General features: G+C 37.2%; 1 long non-coding RNA gene across 1 annotated transcript in view; it reads right to left on the reverse strand.

The window, feature by feature from the left end:
• The window catches only part of LOC102140330 (uncharacterized), a 354,334-nt gene extending 342,006 nt beyond the window's left edge, over positions 1-12,328 (reverse strand). Inside the window, exon 1 of the long non-coding RNA XR_012431797.1 lies at positions 12,275-12,328. This is a non-coding gene — a long non-coding RNA (uncharacterized lncRNA). The remainder of the gene's footprint in view (positions 1-12,274) is intronic.
• Between the last annotated feature and the right edge of the window lie 4,018 nt (positions 12,329-16,346).

Here is a 16,346-nt window from a genome sequence, read left to right on the forward strand (position 1 = left end):
TTTAAGTTCTAGGGTACATGTGCATAACATGCAGGTTTGTTACATATGTATACGTGTGCCATGTTGGTGTGCTGCACCCATCAACTCGTCAGCACCCATCAACTCGTCATTTACATCAGGTATAACTCCCAATGCAATCCCTCCCCCCTCCTCCCCACCCCCTTTTTTTTTTTTTTTTGAGACGGAGTCTTGCTCTGTGGCCCAGGCTGGAGTGCTGTGGCATGATCTGGGCTCGCTGCAAGCTCCGCCTCCTGGGTTCACGCCATTCTCCTGCCTCATCCTCCCAAGTAGCTGGGACTATAGGCGCCCGTCACCACGCCCAGCTACTTTTTTGTATTTTTAGTAGAGACGGGGTTTCACCATGTTAGCCAGGATGGTCTCAATCTTCTGACCTTGTGATCCACCTGCCTCGGCCTCCCAAAGTGCTGGGATTACAGGCATGAACCACGGCGCTCGGCCCACTGTTTCTTATTTTAAGCATCCCCTTTACCAGTTCCCCACCTATGTACTTCTCGTTTCCACATATACGCACGCATACATACACAATGTCCTTGTGAGCTCACCAGTCATCTCATCTCTTCTGTTGTATTAACCACTAACAGAGAGGAATATATTAAGCTCATTCCAAGTGAAATGTTAGGTAATAGTATCATATCCCTTCCTGAAATATTTATATTGTAACAGAGATGCTAGAAAAACCATCGCCTTGCTTGTTTTTTCAGTCCAGAATCCATCTGCTACTAGTTCGGACTAAACTGTGATTTAATCTCTGGACACAAAAACTAAAATCTCCCTAGATCCATCCCTGTCCTTTATGCTATGACCCATTATCAGGGGTTTTGCCCTCCCAGATTGTCTGGGGGTGGGAATGCTATCCTTAACTCTTAAGTCTCCAGGACTGGCCATTGATATCTGCTGCCTGACTTCAATGGCATGAGTTGCTTGCTGCCCAAGACCTACCGCTGACCAAATCCCCTCACACTATAATCTGTCCACCTACTGGGCCAAACTGTTTCTGCAATGGCCAGATAGTAAGTATTTTAGGGTTTATAAGCCATACAGACTCTGTTGCAACTACTCAACTTCGCCATTGTAGCACAAAAGCAACCATATACAATACATAAATGAGTGGGACTAATTGTGCTTCAAAAAAACTTTATTTGTTACAAAAACAGACTGTGGTCCTGATATGACCTACAAGCTGTAGTTTTCAAGCCTGTTCCCCAGACACTTGGCTATACAGCAGGCAATTGGCTTTGCTCATTCATTCATCTTTTCATTCACTCATTCATTCACTAAATGCATATTGTGCCCATGCTGTATGTCAATTGCTTAATGCTTACTACATATTGATACAAAGATGACTAATACACAATATTTCCCCTATATTAGCTGAGAGTTCCAAGACAAAGATAGGCTTGTAAATAATAATAATTTGACAAGGTAAGTGTGTGTCATCCTGGATTTGCTGTTGTTGCAAATTACAGTAAACTTTTCTCAAAATGGCTTAAGCAAAAGATATCTGATATCTGCTGCCAGACCTCACTGATGTGAGTTGCTTGCTGCTCAACACCTACGGCTGACAAATCTCCCACACCATAGTCTGTCCACCTGCTGGGATGACTGGCCACTAGTTTGGATGGCCTAAATTGCCTGATTCAAGGAGACTATATAATTGGTATAATTCCTGGCCATGTAAAGACCTGTATGTCTATGCCACCTCTATAGTGTCAATAGGAGGAGTAAGTTGTCAGTGTGCAATTTGAAACATCTATAAAGGAGTTTAATTTAGCAGAGGAAAAGTTAATCTGAGTAAACAAAAATTCACATCATAGATGCAACTCCCATGCCATATGTACATAAGCCTAATCCTAATGATACAAATAATACAACAACAGTACAACTATAACAATAATAAATAATATTTACTAAATGTTTACTATGTGCCAGTTGCAGTTCTAAGCATGTTATTAACTGCTTTAATCCTCACTACAGGATTAAATGATAGATATGGCTTTACCCCTATTTTATAGATGAAGATCCAGGAGAATAGACAGAGCTTAAATAACTTGCCCATTTAGAACGAGGCACAATTAGGATTTGAACCCAGACAGTCTGGATTCTGCCTTTATGCTAGGATTCTGCCACTCTGATATATTGTAGAGCTCTGTTTCCAGTCTGTTGTGAAACCGTAGCCTTGGAGCTTTAACATTATGTTCATTTTAAGAGGCTCAGAATTGTCAGCTGTAGGGTAGGAAGTAAATTCCCTTTCATTGTTCAAAGATCAAGGCTGTAGCTAGTTGTCCTAAATTCTATCATTACATTTTGGTAGACTGTGTTACATCATGTCAAGATATTTAAATTCTCCCATGTCTTTCTGGGCATTTGCTAAATGAGAATAACTATTTACCTACCTTAGGATTTCTACTGAAAATTATTATATTACAATGCATCTTTGTGAAATATAATCATTTGATTAAAAACTTTCCATAGAGAGTTTACAACAACATTAGATACCTACACTTATAAACCAAGTTATTCGCAAAGGAGTTTAGTAATCCCAAAGTAGCTAAAATTCAAACTAGGATTTCCAAGTCTAATTTTGCTTCTATCTCACTTATGTGGATTGTTTTTTGAAAAGATCTAGTGATTATTTCTTGAGTTTTAACCAAGTAATACAATATAAAGTGTCATATTATAAACTTTCTTTAGAAGATAAGTAGTTCTTTAAATTTATAGTTGAAAATGTGTAGTCTGGCTTTTAAAAGTGTGTGAGTGTGCACATGTAGGCACATAAATGTGTGATGTCTTCTGTAGTTTAGATATATGAAAGATTTTATTCACAAATTAAAATAACAGCTTAGCAGGACTGAAATATTCTTAATTCCCCTCTTTGGATCATAAAACAAGACTATTGAGTAATAATTCTACCAAGGCACACTTGGAAATTATTGCTAATAAATGAACCCATGTTGTTTTAATATTATTTTGCTAAAACATGCATGTCTTTCGCTTTAAATTTAAGCACTAGAATTGCTTGATTGTATTTTACAGATATCTCACTGTTTTCCCCTTCAATAGAGCATCCATATGAATATTAAGTAACCATGGAACAAGAGTGTATCCACCATTTATTCTCAAACGCATGTCATTTCAGAAGACTCATAGGGTATTAAAGAGTTAGTGGTAGTACGGGCAAATGAGGGTAGAGTTGTTTCAGTTTTAGGAATGAAATACTTTTTATGCTTATTACTTTTCTGTGTTCAGAATAAAATAAATGCTTTTTAAATTGTGAATGAGTACAAAACATAGAAAATTATTTTAAAAAATAGGTAAATATTTCCAGAAATGATGGAAAGACAAATTAATGCCTTTTTTCCAATTTCTGATAGTGTATGTTGTTAATACCTCTCCTTCCCTCCACAGATGTAGATTAATTGAGAATTACACTATCTCATGTTATATTCAAAAATACATGTTAACATAAAATGACTCCAATAAACTTTTTACTCATAATACTAGCTACTGCCGCTTAAGTTTTTAATTGTATCAGGCACTATCAAAGTGACTAGCAATAATTGTCTCCTGTAACCTTAACAACATCAGTAGGAAGTTACGATTATTACAGAAGTTTTATGGATTTGGAATCTGAGATACAGACGGGGCAAGTGACTTTTCCAGTTAGTGGTGGAGCTGGGCTGAGAACCCACATAGTTTGACTCTAGAGACCATACACTTAACTACTCACTATTTTGTACCATGCTTCCCTTTCCTCACCTGTCTTAAGGATTTCTGCTGAAAAATTGGATGAAATACTCCTGTTTCTGGAGAGTGTTTACCATTTGGCCATGAGGTTTATGCAGCTAATTTGTTGCTCTGCAGCTGCGATCACTCTCATTAAATAGTAATTTCTATTAAGCATGAATCTTTTCCTGTTTTTTTTCTAGTATAGTACTTGTTCCTTTTCTTTTATGTGCCTTCACAGAGCTGTCCCTGACCAATTCAAGATTATAGCAGCACAATATCTCTTTGAAGTTCATATCTTATATTAATAGAAACACTTGGAACTCAATCTTTGTTCATTCTTGTACTGGAGAGTTCTCTGCCATGTGAATCAAATCCTGAACACAGCTGATTTAATTAGAGGTGGTCAAATTATAGCCAAAATCATAGGTCATGAGCAATCCTGGTTAAAAAGCTCTGCCTGAAGAGGGAAAAGTGAAACGAAATGTACCAAATGGATTTAATTTCATGCATTTAAATTAGAGGCACAAACATAATTAGTGTGAGAAGTGGGAAGGGTACTGAATATAAGGCTTTTTATCCAGTATTTTCAAACTCTACTAGCTCTAAAATAATTTTGCAAAACTTTCTATCCTATAACACATTTTCAGTTGTAGCCTATAATTTTTATCATAAATTTAAACAGTTGCAAGTAATTTATTTTTTAACATTAGTAAACACAGAAATTTGAAAATTAAAATGATCTTTTAAGTGAAGTAGAATTCTTAGATCTGAGCAAGAGGAATCTCACACACTATGAAGGCATACTATATAAATTCATTAAAAAAATGCCCAGGACCCTCTATTACCAGGAGCCTAGCATTTAACACTCATGCAGAAAGACCTGTTACTCTAAACATCTGTTCTCAATACTAACGCCATTCAACACCAGGGAATCACTTTTGCACATCTCCTGCCCTAGTCCTCCACACAAAAAGAAAGTTCATCTAAATGTTAGAAAAGCCTGCAGGATGTACTGCCACTGAGGTCTGAGTCACATGCTGCTTTGGAGGGCACGGTATATTTGAAATGCTTAAGATACAGACAAACAGATTAACTTATCAAATCCCTATACCAGATGGCATGAATGCAAAGTTCTTAAAATAACAAAGTAATTTTTCCTACCAGGTCAAGTACCCATTTTCTTGCCTCTCTATTTCTGATTAAAATATCTGCCAAGAGTTGTACACAGTAGCTGAGGAATATTTATCAATAATAAACAATTCCTATTACCCTATATTTATGTATGTGAATATTTAGACCTCTTTTGCACTCACAACTAGATGGAAATTTAACAATAAAATTGGAAATAATTTTCTTTGTATAAATATATTTAATGTTACATTCAGTGTTCAAAAATTAAGTAATTTTGATTTAAAAGTAACTTTTTTCAAAAACATTAAAAATTGTTTTTGCATTTACTATAATTCTTTATAAACATATTTTTTCAGTTTTGTGCACTTTGATTATAATTATAATTTGCTTTTAATTTTTTAGATTATTATTGTCATTAAAACACAAATTATGTGAAAATTTTGATTATGACAAAATAATTTAGCTATCCACTAAATAGAATAAAAATAAAACTTATGAAAGAACATATAATCATTTATATATTACATATGCCATTACTTTTTTTTTTTTTTTGAGACAGAGACTCGCTCTGTGGCCCAGGCTGGAGTGCAGTGGGCACGATCTGGGCTCACTGCGAGCTCCACCGCCCGGGTTCACTCCATTCTCCTGCCTCAGCCTCCCGAGTAGCTGGGACTACAGGCACCCGCCACCACGCCCGGCTAATTTTTTGTAGTTTTAGTAGAGACGGGGTTTCACCGTGTTAGCTAGAATGGTCTAGGTCTCCTGACCTCGTGATCCGCCCACCTCGGCCTCCCAAAGTGCTGGGATTACAGGCGTGAACCACCGCGCCCGGCCCTGAAAAACCTTCTTTACACAAATATGTAGAGGAAATGGAAGGAGATTTTAATTCTGTCAAGAATATCCACCTTCAATTATGCTGAAAAGGAAAGATTAGAATTTAGCAACTTTTTCCTCTATTACCCTGATCCAGCCACAGTTCCCTCTTGCCTGGATTGTTAATAGCATCCAAAATGTTAACCCTGCTTTTACCCATGGTTCCCTTCAATCTATACCCACATTCCATAGCAGCAATAGCTAGTCCGTTAAAGGAGAAAGAAAATTGTATCGCTCCCTCGCTTCCCATCTCACTCTGAGTAAAAGCCGAAAAACTTACCGTGATCCTCAAGGCTGTGCAGAATCTAGCCTCCTTTTCCCTCCCTGACCTTGTCCTCTATTCTTGTCCTCATTCACTCCACTGCACCTCACTGGCCCCTTTGCCATTCGTCCATCAGACCCGCATGTCCCCATATCCAAGAGCCTGTGCACTGGTTTTTCCTCTGCTGAGAATGCTCTCCCCTCAACATCACCACTTAACTTCTTTCTTATAAGACCCTGCTACTTCTTTGTTATAAAGCTAAGCCTTCTATACCTCCCTATCTCCAGCCCTGCCCATCACACAGGTCATTTCCCATTTGCCTACTTTTTTTTCTTCTTGGCAATAATAACTTTATAACATTCTAGATATTTTACATTTAAAATTTGTTTATAGTTATTCTACCCCCTAAGAGGTAAGCCACATGAGGGAAGGGAATTTGGAAAATGTGATTAAATGCAGTATCAAAGTATCTTGAATATAGTACATGCACGAAAAACACTTGTTGAACACTGCATTGATTGTCTATGCTGTGTAACAAAGTACCAGAAACCCAGCAGCTCAGAACAACATGTATTTATTATCTCACAGTTTCTGTGAATCAGAACTCCTGGCTGGGTCAGGTTGTCATAAGTGCAAGAATCTCACGAGATATCAGCTGGGTAGTGTTACTTTCTCAACCTCACGATCCTCTTTGCAGATGGTCCTTGGCAGAATTCAGTTTCTTGCAGCTTCAGAGCTTTGTTGTTGGCTGTCAGCCAGGGTCCACTGTCAAGTCATGGGGGCCCCCAAGGTTCCTTGTTCCATGACCCTTTCACAGATCCCTCTCGTGGTACGGCAGCTGACAGCCAAGAGGAGAATCTCTCCCATCTAAGACAGAGGCTTACACGTAATGTTAATGTTCGCAGTGGCTATTCCATTATATTCACAGTTCCTGCCTCCTTCCAAAGGGAGAGAATTATACAAGGTGTGGGACACAGACATCATCAGAAAATGGGAATCTTGAAAAACATCTTAGGGCTATGCTTACCATAATGACTGAATTAAAAACCAAAAAAAAAAAAAAAAAAAGGAAAGAGAAGTCTTTTCTTAGAATGTCTTGATTAAAGAACATTAAAAGATACCATTTTACACAGAGTTTTCCTGTTATCTGAGACCGTGATGCCTTTTCATTCCTAAAAATGATTCAGTCTGGGTGGGAGTAAAGTAGGTGAAGAACAAATGTGAAAGAAAAAGAACTGACCTCCCATCTTGACATTACTTAGGCAGATCAGCTTCAGGAAAGTGTATCCATGGAAGTTAACATTCAGAACACTGAGTTCCCTTAAAACTGTCTGTGCCTTTGGAAAGTCTTCGTGCGCTCCGCAGACACTAATGTTCTCCAGTTTGAACATTACTCATATAATCTATCGGAGTGTTACTGGTATCAAACATTGCCACTGCCTGACATTGTGACTTACCTCCAGCTATACTTTCTTTCCGTTGCTGTGACAAGATGCAATCGGAACCCTTCCTAAAATAAAAGGATTTTCACCCATCCATCACTAATACCAGATTATGTCTATTTTCTAATTCCTTGATCATTTTCCTTACGGCATCTCACACTTGTAAGCCCAGTACTTTGGTAGGAGGAGTTGAGAAGATCACTTGAGGCCAGGAGTTCGAGACTAGCCTAGGCAACATAGTAAGGCCAAGTCCCTCTTAAAAAAAAAAAAAAATTAATAATATAGCCAGGCATGGTGATGGGCACCTCAGCCAGGAGACTGAGCCCAAGAGTTCCAGGCTGCAGTGAGCTATGATCACACCACTGCACTACAGCCTGGGTGACAGAGAGAGACCCCATCTCTAAAACCAACCAACCAACCAACAAACAAATCACCCATGGTTAATTCCAGGATTATGTCGGATGATGAGATTTTTTTCATTTAAACTTTAAATTTTTCCTTTTTTTGCCTCTGTACTTTTTAATTTTTTTTTTTTTTTTTTTTTTTTTTTTGAGACGGAGTCTCGCTGTGTCTCCCAGGCTGGAGCGCAGTGGCGTGATCTCGGCTCACTGCAAGCTCCGCCTCCCGGGTTCACGCCATTCTCCCACCTCAGCCTCCCAAGTAGCTGAGACTACAGGCGCCCGCCACCACGCCCGGCTAGTTTTTTGTATTTTTAGTAGAGACGGGGTTTCACCATGTTAGCCAGGATAGTCTCGATCTCCTGACCTCGTGATCCACCCGCCTCGGCCTCCCAAAGTGCTGGGATTACAGGCTTGAGCCACTGCGCCCGGCCTACTTTTTAATTTTTTGTTAATCAGAAAGCATGGTCAACTTTACCTCAAAAATGAAATGAATCCCTATTGTTTTGAAATAAAAAAATTATTCTAAAAAATTGTCATAAAATATCAAGAACTCTTTATAAAAATATATATTTCATAGAGCAATTATGTGTCTTAAGCAAAATATTCTGACAAAACAGAACTACCTCATTGGACTACAGGTTTCCAGATGAAAGGCCCCCTTCTGTGTTGTTCCTCCTGTGTCCAGAAAAATACTTAGCACCAAGCAGGTGCTCAAGGGGTACTTACTGCAAAAACAACTCTCCTCACATAAAACAACTGATATATTTTTAAAAATCTACTTATTATTTTTGTCATTGCCCATCTCTTATTCATTTCTAAATAACTTGAGGAGAGTAAATATAAAATGCTTTTTACCCTGTGCCTTTTCTTTCTCAAGCACATAATGCAATATGGAAAACAACCTCAAATAAATGAAATATAATAATAGAAATCTTTAACCATTCTCTTGTGTTCCAATTTTAAAAATGGAGGCGCATATGGTATGCACTAAGCCAGTAACAAGACTGTATTTCTGAGGACTGCCTGTCTTCATCCTTCAAGGAGAGGGTTTATTACAAACAGCATTGTGTGGGCCACTGCATTTCAGAATGATTTTAAATATGAACTTAAACAGGCAAAGGCCACCCATTGCTTACCCAGAAAAATCTTGAACAAGAATGTTGTGGACATTCCACACATGGTAATTAATTACCACTTTGAAGTCCTGAGTGCAAAAGGATGACTACTACCTAGTATGCTGGTCAGGTGTCTCTACGCATTCTATTTTGTTCTACTTCTTAAAGGAAGCCCACCTTGGAAAAGGCTTGTTGGCATAGGTTTGGTTGGAAATGAATATGAATGCTCACGCACTAAATCAGTGGCTCTCAATTCTAGGTGAACATTAGGATCACAGGGAAATTTAAAAATGCTCAAGCCTCCCGACACTTTGGGAGGCCAAGGCGGGCGGATCACGAAATCAGGTGTTTGAGAACAGCCTGGCCAACACAGTGAAACCCCATCTGTACTAAAAATACAAAAAATTAGCTGGGTATGGTGGCGGGCACCTGTAATCCTAGCTACTCGGGAGACTGAGGCAGGACAATCGCTTGAACCCGGGAGGCAGAGGGTGCAGCGAGCCGAGATCGCGCCACTGCACACCAGGCGGGGCGAGGGTGTGAGACTCCGTCTCAAAAAAAAAAAAAAAAAATGTCGATGCCTATCGCCCATCTTAGACCAATACAACCAGAATTCTTGGGGTTGGGATTGGAAACTGTGTGTGTGGTGTTATTTTTAAGAATTTCCTGTAATTTAGTGTGCTATCAGGATGAAGAACCTTTACATCAGATTTTTAACTTCTTAAACTTAGAAATTATATCTGTGTGATTTGCCTTTTTATCCCAGTGCTTACCACAGTGCCTGGTATCAGGGTCTCCCAGAAGTCACGATGCAGTTTTAAGTTGTAATAACTGTAGAAGCACAAATGATGCTAATTGACGAATGTCATTTGAAAGTTTAATTGTATTTCAGTTTTATGCACACTTACTTATGACTTTTCTTTTTTTTTTTTTTTTTTTTGAGACGGGGTCTCGCTCTGTCGCCCAGGCTGGAATGCAGTGGCCGGATCTCAGCTCACTGCAAGCTCCGCCTCCCGGGTTCACGCCATTCTCCTGCCTCAGCCTCCCGAGCAGCTGGGACCACAGGCGCCCGCCAGCTCGCCCGGCTAGTTTTTTGTATTTTTTAGTAGAGACGGGGTTTCATTGTGTTAGCCAGGATGGTCTCGATCTCCTGACCTTGTGATCCACCCGTCTCGGCCTCCCAAAGTGCTGGGATTACAGGCTTGAGCCACCGCGCCCGGCCTACTTATGACTTTTCATTAATAGACTTTTAATTTTTTGCTTTTTTAATTTTATTTTTACCCTCACAGACACTATGGTGACTTACGCTTTAGTCCTTCTGATTAATGCTGGCAAAGACTAAAAATTATTAAAATTAAAAATATGTTTACTCAAAATTCATAAATAAGTGCAGAAGAAATGAAAGTAGCCTTTTCAGGTGTTCCTAGTTGTAAGTTTATAGTATGACATATATATAGATATGAAAATATTACAATTTAAAACTTAAATATTTGGAAAATGCAGAATAGTAAAGGATCAATCATTATATAGTTGAATCTTCATCTGAATGTTGAAATCTACTGCCTATTAGAGGTTTTGTTTCAGTTCTATTCTTATGTTATAGTAGGAATGTCTTTGGCTGCAGGTAAAAGAAAACAGTGCTTTTTTAAAAGAATGATTTATTTTTGCATAACTAGAAGTCTGGAGTTAGGCAGCTGCTGATGTTGGTTTACTGGTTCATTAATTCCAGGGTGGTTCAGCCCTCCTCCACCATTGCAAGATGGCTTCCATAGCTCCAGGCTACACCTTCAAAGGGTAGGGTTAAGGTAGTAACACTGGCTGCTTGTGACTAATATTTTTATTAGAAAAATATATGCTTCTCCCAGCATATGTTCACTTAGGTTTCATTAGCTAAAACTATATCATGCAGCAACCCTCTAGATACAAAAGTTACTAGGATGTAAGTATTTGACTTCTCTGTCTTCTATTTGGTTATAGAAAAGAGAGTAAAGTCAGGCATGTATTTGCTAGCCAAACAAGTTCCTGTTATCCTTAATGCTTTTCTCATCTACTCTAAAAGTGTGAAGTCAACTACTTCTAAAACTAATGGATCTTTTAATTGTTAGATAATATTCTCTTTTCTTCTAAGAGAATACAAAGCTTTTAGGGAACCAGAACTTTTCTTTTAAGGCTTTTCTTAATAATGAAGATTGTAGTCAACAAATACGCTTTCTCAATTCAGGGAGAAAAATGATGAAACCAATTCCATCGAATTATGGAACCAATGTGGTAAGAGCCATTAATAAAGGCTTTGAAATTGTATTCCACATGGAATGGGAAATTGAAGGACTTTGGGCAGAGTAAACAATATGACAAGTTTGTATTTTTTAAAGGTTTTGCAGAAAAATGAGTTGGTGAGGAACAAGATAAACACAAAGAGGAATTTCTTACAAGAATATGCCAAGTATTACATAGTCTCTTTCTTTATTGGCAATAGAGAAATCAGTTGAGATTACTGCATTATCCAGGTAAACATTGTTCAGACTAGAGTGATAGCTGTGGATATGGAAAGAGGTGAACAGATATTCTGGAGACAGAATTGACGGACTTACTGAAAGGTTGGAAGTGATTGTGAGGAAGAGGCAAGGAGAGCTGACCCCAGAGTTTCTGGCTAAAGAAGATGATCAAAACAGTTCTGAGAAGGGAGATCAAGGATTTAATTTTGAAAAGGGGAACTAGAAGAAATCACCCATGTACCCTTTTGCACTTATATAGCAAGACTGGAATACAGAGGAGATTGGCATGAACCCTTAGCACGAATAATACATACATTTATGAAATGTTTCATAATTGTAATCACATTCCTAAAAGGAAAAGTATAAAGAAAAAAACAAACTAAAATATTATTACTATGAAAGATTAATGGACTAAAATCAGGTATATTACTTTATACAGTAAATGCAAATTAATATAATCCTCTTATGGAAGAGCAGAATGTCAAATTTTAAAAAGTTTTTAAAAGGATTTTAAAAAGTTATCAATTATTTTCAATAATCATAATGCTATAAATAAAATTAGAAAACATGGAGATGGTCAAAGGGATGCTAAGAGATTTGAATTAAAAAATCAGGAGTTGCAATAACATCATTCAAGGTGAAATACAAGGATAAGGAACTTAGTAGGACTGAAAGATAATAGGTATGATTAAAAGCAGTATTATGAAGCAAATATAGAAGTTATAAGTTCATGCATCAAACAATATGGTCACTCAACTCAGGTTAAGTGAATATCAGAAAAATTTACCACAAAAATATGATAAAATACCTTTATGCTTTCATGCTGAGACTTCAATATACCTCTTTCAGAATCTCACATACCTAGAAGATAAATAAGCAATGTCAATTATTAATAATACTATTAAAAATCTTCATTTTACATTTGTTAAGATTGAGATATCTCCACATGGAGATGTTGGGTAGGCAGCCCAGGGCTCAGAACAGTACATTACGATACAACATATAATACTTTAATGTTTACATATAATTTACAAGGGAGGTAATAAGTTCTTTTAGTATCTTAAAACCTCCATAAATTAAGGGCTGACATTTCTCTGACCAGACTTTACTTTGTTTATCTTTGTTTGTTTACTTTGTTTATTCCATTACAGTGGAATAAAAGTTGTAGACATTAAGAGATAGAGACTATTCACAAAGGTTTTACTACATCTTTATTGCCTGATAAAGAAAATCCTAAGTAAAAACTAGATATTACATGTACTACTATAGTCCCCTGGCAAATGTGATATTTCTTCAAAAGTTCAAGTAGCCTGGACAGCAAATTTATCTAGCTTACTTGATCTTTAGGCAAAAACAGAGGGCCTTGCCTACAACTCACAGACAAGCTTATGGGGCATTACCAAGCAATTATTTCAATAGAGAAATATGTTCTATCTTGTTTTATTACTTTCCTTGGAGCAGAAACCAAGGTCCCAAGTGACATCCAATTATAGTTCTTAGTTCATTTGAGGTAGGTTAAATGGTGACATTGAGTCACAACATCCTTAACCTCATTTGAACACCAGAAGACACGATTTTTTTCCTATCCTCCAAAAGAAGCTTCAAGCAGCAAATATAATTGCTAGACAAAGAGAGATTTCTTACATGAATTTGCAATATATGTAATTTGTCTTCTTTCATTGTTACAATATGTATAATTTATCTTGTGGGAAATGAATAGGTACAGGGCACAGCAGTCTTTTTTGCAGCTTGGTTATTAGTCACAGCTTATTAATACCATATTCTTCCCAAGAGAAATAAGAAATGCCACAGCGTCGTGATATCAGAGAGTCTCAAGAGGGACTCCCCTAACACTGAGACTGTCAGATGAGTCTACACATATATATTTAAAGTGCAAACATGTAGGTTACTTTACTAGCCTATTAAAATATATTGAGGAGAAAATGCTATACTTCATTCCAATCCATCCCACTTTCTAGTAATAATATAAGAAGTTCTCTTAAATGAATGGAAGATCTATAAGCAAAATAAGTAGTTTTGAAACATCAGCATATTTGGGGAAAAGTCTCTTTCAAGGCCACCTCTCCATTATTGATTAGATTTAGATTATTAAATGTATTCAATATGAGGTGTTTTTGGAAAGCTGTACTTCAAAGTCAGATTCTAGCGCAGCCCAGCTCATCAGCAACATATTCACTACTTGAATGATGCAACGACTATGGTAATAATCTGTTTACCTTATTACAATGAAGATCAAAGACATTAGCTTTTTAAAAAAATTATGGTGGAAATACTCATTAATTCAACAAAAAATTTTTTTGCTCCTATCATATGCCAGACACTATTCTAGGCACTGAAAATATGGCAATGAATACGGCAAGAAAACATGGCAAGAAAATCCTTGCCCTTAAGGAGCTTATGTTATTTTAACATACGGACATGAAGAGTAAAGTTGGAAAAGGAAACCGAAGAGGTAGATATTTATGAACAGGAGAGTCAAAAACAAATGGTGGCTTGAGGCATGTCCGAGTAAGTCAGAGGAATAAGAGGGAAAGTAGAAGGTAAGGCTTTCCTAACAGCTAAAGAATAAGAGAGCCTCAGGAAGAGTTAAATGAACTTAGACAGAAACATATCTGGCTTCCCATTGCTTTCACTTCACCATACAGATGGTAAGATCAAAATGGGGGGACAGAGAGATTAAATCTACACTAGCAATCATCTAATAAACTATAGAGGCATTTTGAAGATTAAGTTTAAATTAATAAAAATTAGATTGGCCCAACTAGGTTTATTAAAACATAAACAAAGTTTATCTAGTCATCATCATCTTTGAACAGAAATAATTGCTTCTGTCCATGCTATCATTAGGAGAAATATCTCCCCACTTTCCATTCCTTTTTTCTTCTTCCCACCCATATACCTTTCTCTTCTGAAAAACCCAAACAGGAAATAAAATCATTTCTTTTGAGTTTGTTTTCTGATCTCCTCTTGCACACATGCTTATACTTTCTGAGGAGCATGCTGGTTGGAAGATGTAAACTATCCGGAAGCTGGAATGCACTGACTGGATATTAAAAAAGCATAAAGGTGTTTGAAAATTATTCTTCTCTATGACTATTTCTATCAGCAAATTTAAAGCCTGCAATTTTCTACTTCAGAGAAGATGTAGACACTGGATCCTCCTTTTTATTTCTTAGGTATTCTTAACCTTAAAATTTTTGATTATGGACAGAGAAAACAGAAGTTTATGAAATTCTTCTCTTTCCCAATTTTTAAAGAGATGCTAGGGCAACAAACTTTGGGTTTCTAATTCTACTCTTCAGTATACTGTTTTATAGGAAACCCTGCTTAGGGGTTATATTTAGAAAATAAACACTTTTAAAGGTATTTAAGTTTAAAACAAGAACTCTGCCTTAAAGAAAAAGATTAATATGTTTTTGCAATGCACATACCTTAACACAATTTTGATCCAAAACATCATGTTAATAGGATATATTGTTTCACTTGTTTGTTAGGTCAGTGTGCCATCATGATGCTGCGTCGGTGGCCATGAAATATTGTACTTATGGTTTTCATAGGTATCTCTAAGGAAATAAAGTAGGGGAAAAAGTATTATTTGTCCCCAAATATACGAGATTTAAAAATTTAGAATTTTGGATTTTCCTCTGCCTCAGATAAATCAAAATGTATCAGACATATGAGGGTCCACTGTTAATCAAGCAAGAATATTCTAGTGCAATATATTATGTAGAGCAGTGGTCCTAGAACTTCTTTCCATTCCAGAGTTGGTGAATCACAGCTATAATGCCATCTGTAATGTAAGAGCTGGTTTATGCTCATGCCCCCTGTTGGTAGCTAGTTTTTTATGAGTATTGTGCATATGCTTCTTACGGTCATATTTCCAACTGTCCCTGCCCCACCTTTATCCTGTCTTATAATACAAGTGGAACACATAAAGAAATATTCACGAAACAGCAAGTAGATGAAGTTGGCCTCAGCAGTTGGCAATTACCAAAACAAAGTCAAGGATAAGGGGAAAAAGGGGTACTCAGAGCTAGCCATACTGTGATGTTTGAGGGCACAGTCCTCAAAATATCCTTTACTTTTGACATCAACTGTAAGTTCAGGGGCTCCCCATATGACCCTCAAATTTGATAATTTGCTAAAGGGACTCACAGAGCTTACTGGAAGCTGTTATACTCACAGATACAGTTTGTTATAGGGAAAGAACACAGATCAAAATCAGCCAAAGGAAGAGATACATACAGTCTGGGAGAGTTCCTAGCAAGCAGCTTCTGTTATCCTCTGTGGAGCTAAAACAGGTGACCCTCCCAGGATTCAGTGTGACAGTACACAAGAAATATTGCCAACCACAGAAGCTCATCCAAGCTCAGTGTTCAGAGTTTTTATTAGAGCTTCATTATATAGACATGATTGATTGATTGATTGCCCTTCTGGTTAAACTCAGCCTCCACGTCAACTGATACTACCTGACCCAAAGACCCTACCTTAAATCACATGGTTGTTCTTTCTGATGTGACCAGCCCCTGCCCAAACAAAGAAACTCATAAGAGGCCATGACATGAATTACCTCCCAGAAGCCTAGGTAAAAGGCCAGACCTATCTTTGGGTAAAGCCAAATTATTCACTACATGGAGAAAGGCCAAAAGTGACTATTCATAGAGGCACTCAAGAGATGTAATTGAGATGTTCCTCCATGCTATGAAGGAAAATATAGTAACACAGAAATTTGAAACTTATATCACTTTAATTTTTCTTGGCTAAGATTAAGATTTTATGAATGGTAAATTTTAAATATTTGAAAAAACAAAGCACACTTCTAAGATTATTTCAGCAAGAGCACTATGATTCTCAAAAGA

The sequence above is a fragment of the Macaca fascicularis genome, chromosome 2 (genome assembly GCF_037993035.2).
Source record: "Macaca fascicularis isolate 582-1 chromosome 2, T2T-MFA8v1.1".
NCBI classification, from domain to species: Eukaryota; Metazoa; Chordata; class Mammalia; order Primates; family Cercopithecidae; genus Macaca; species Macaca fascicularis.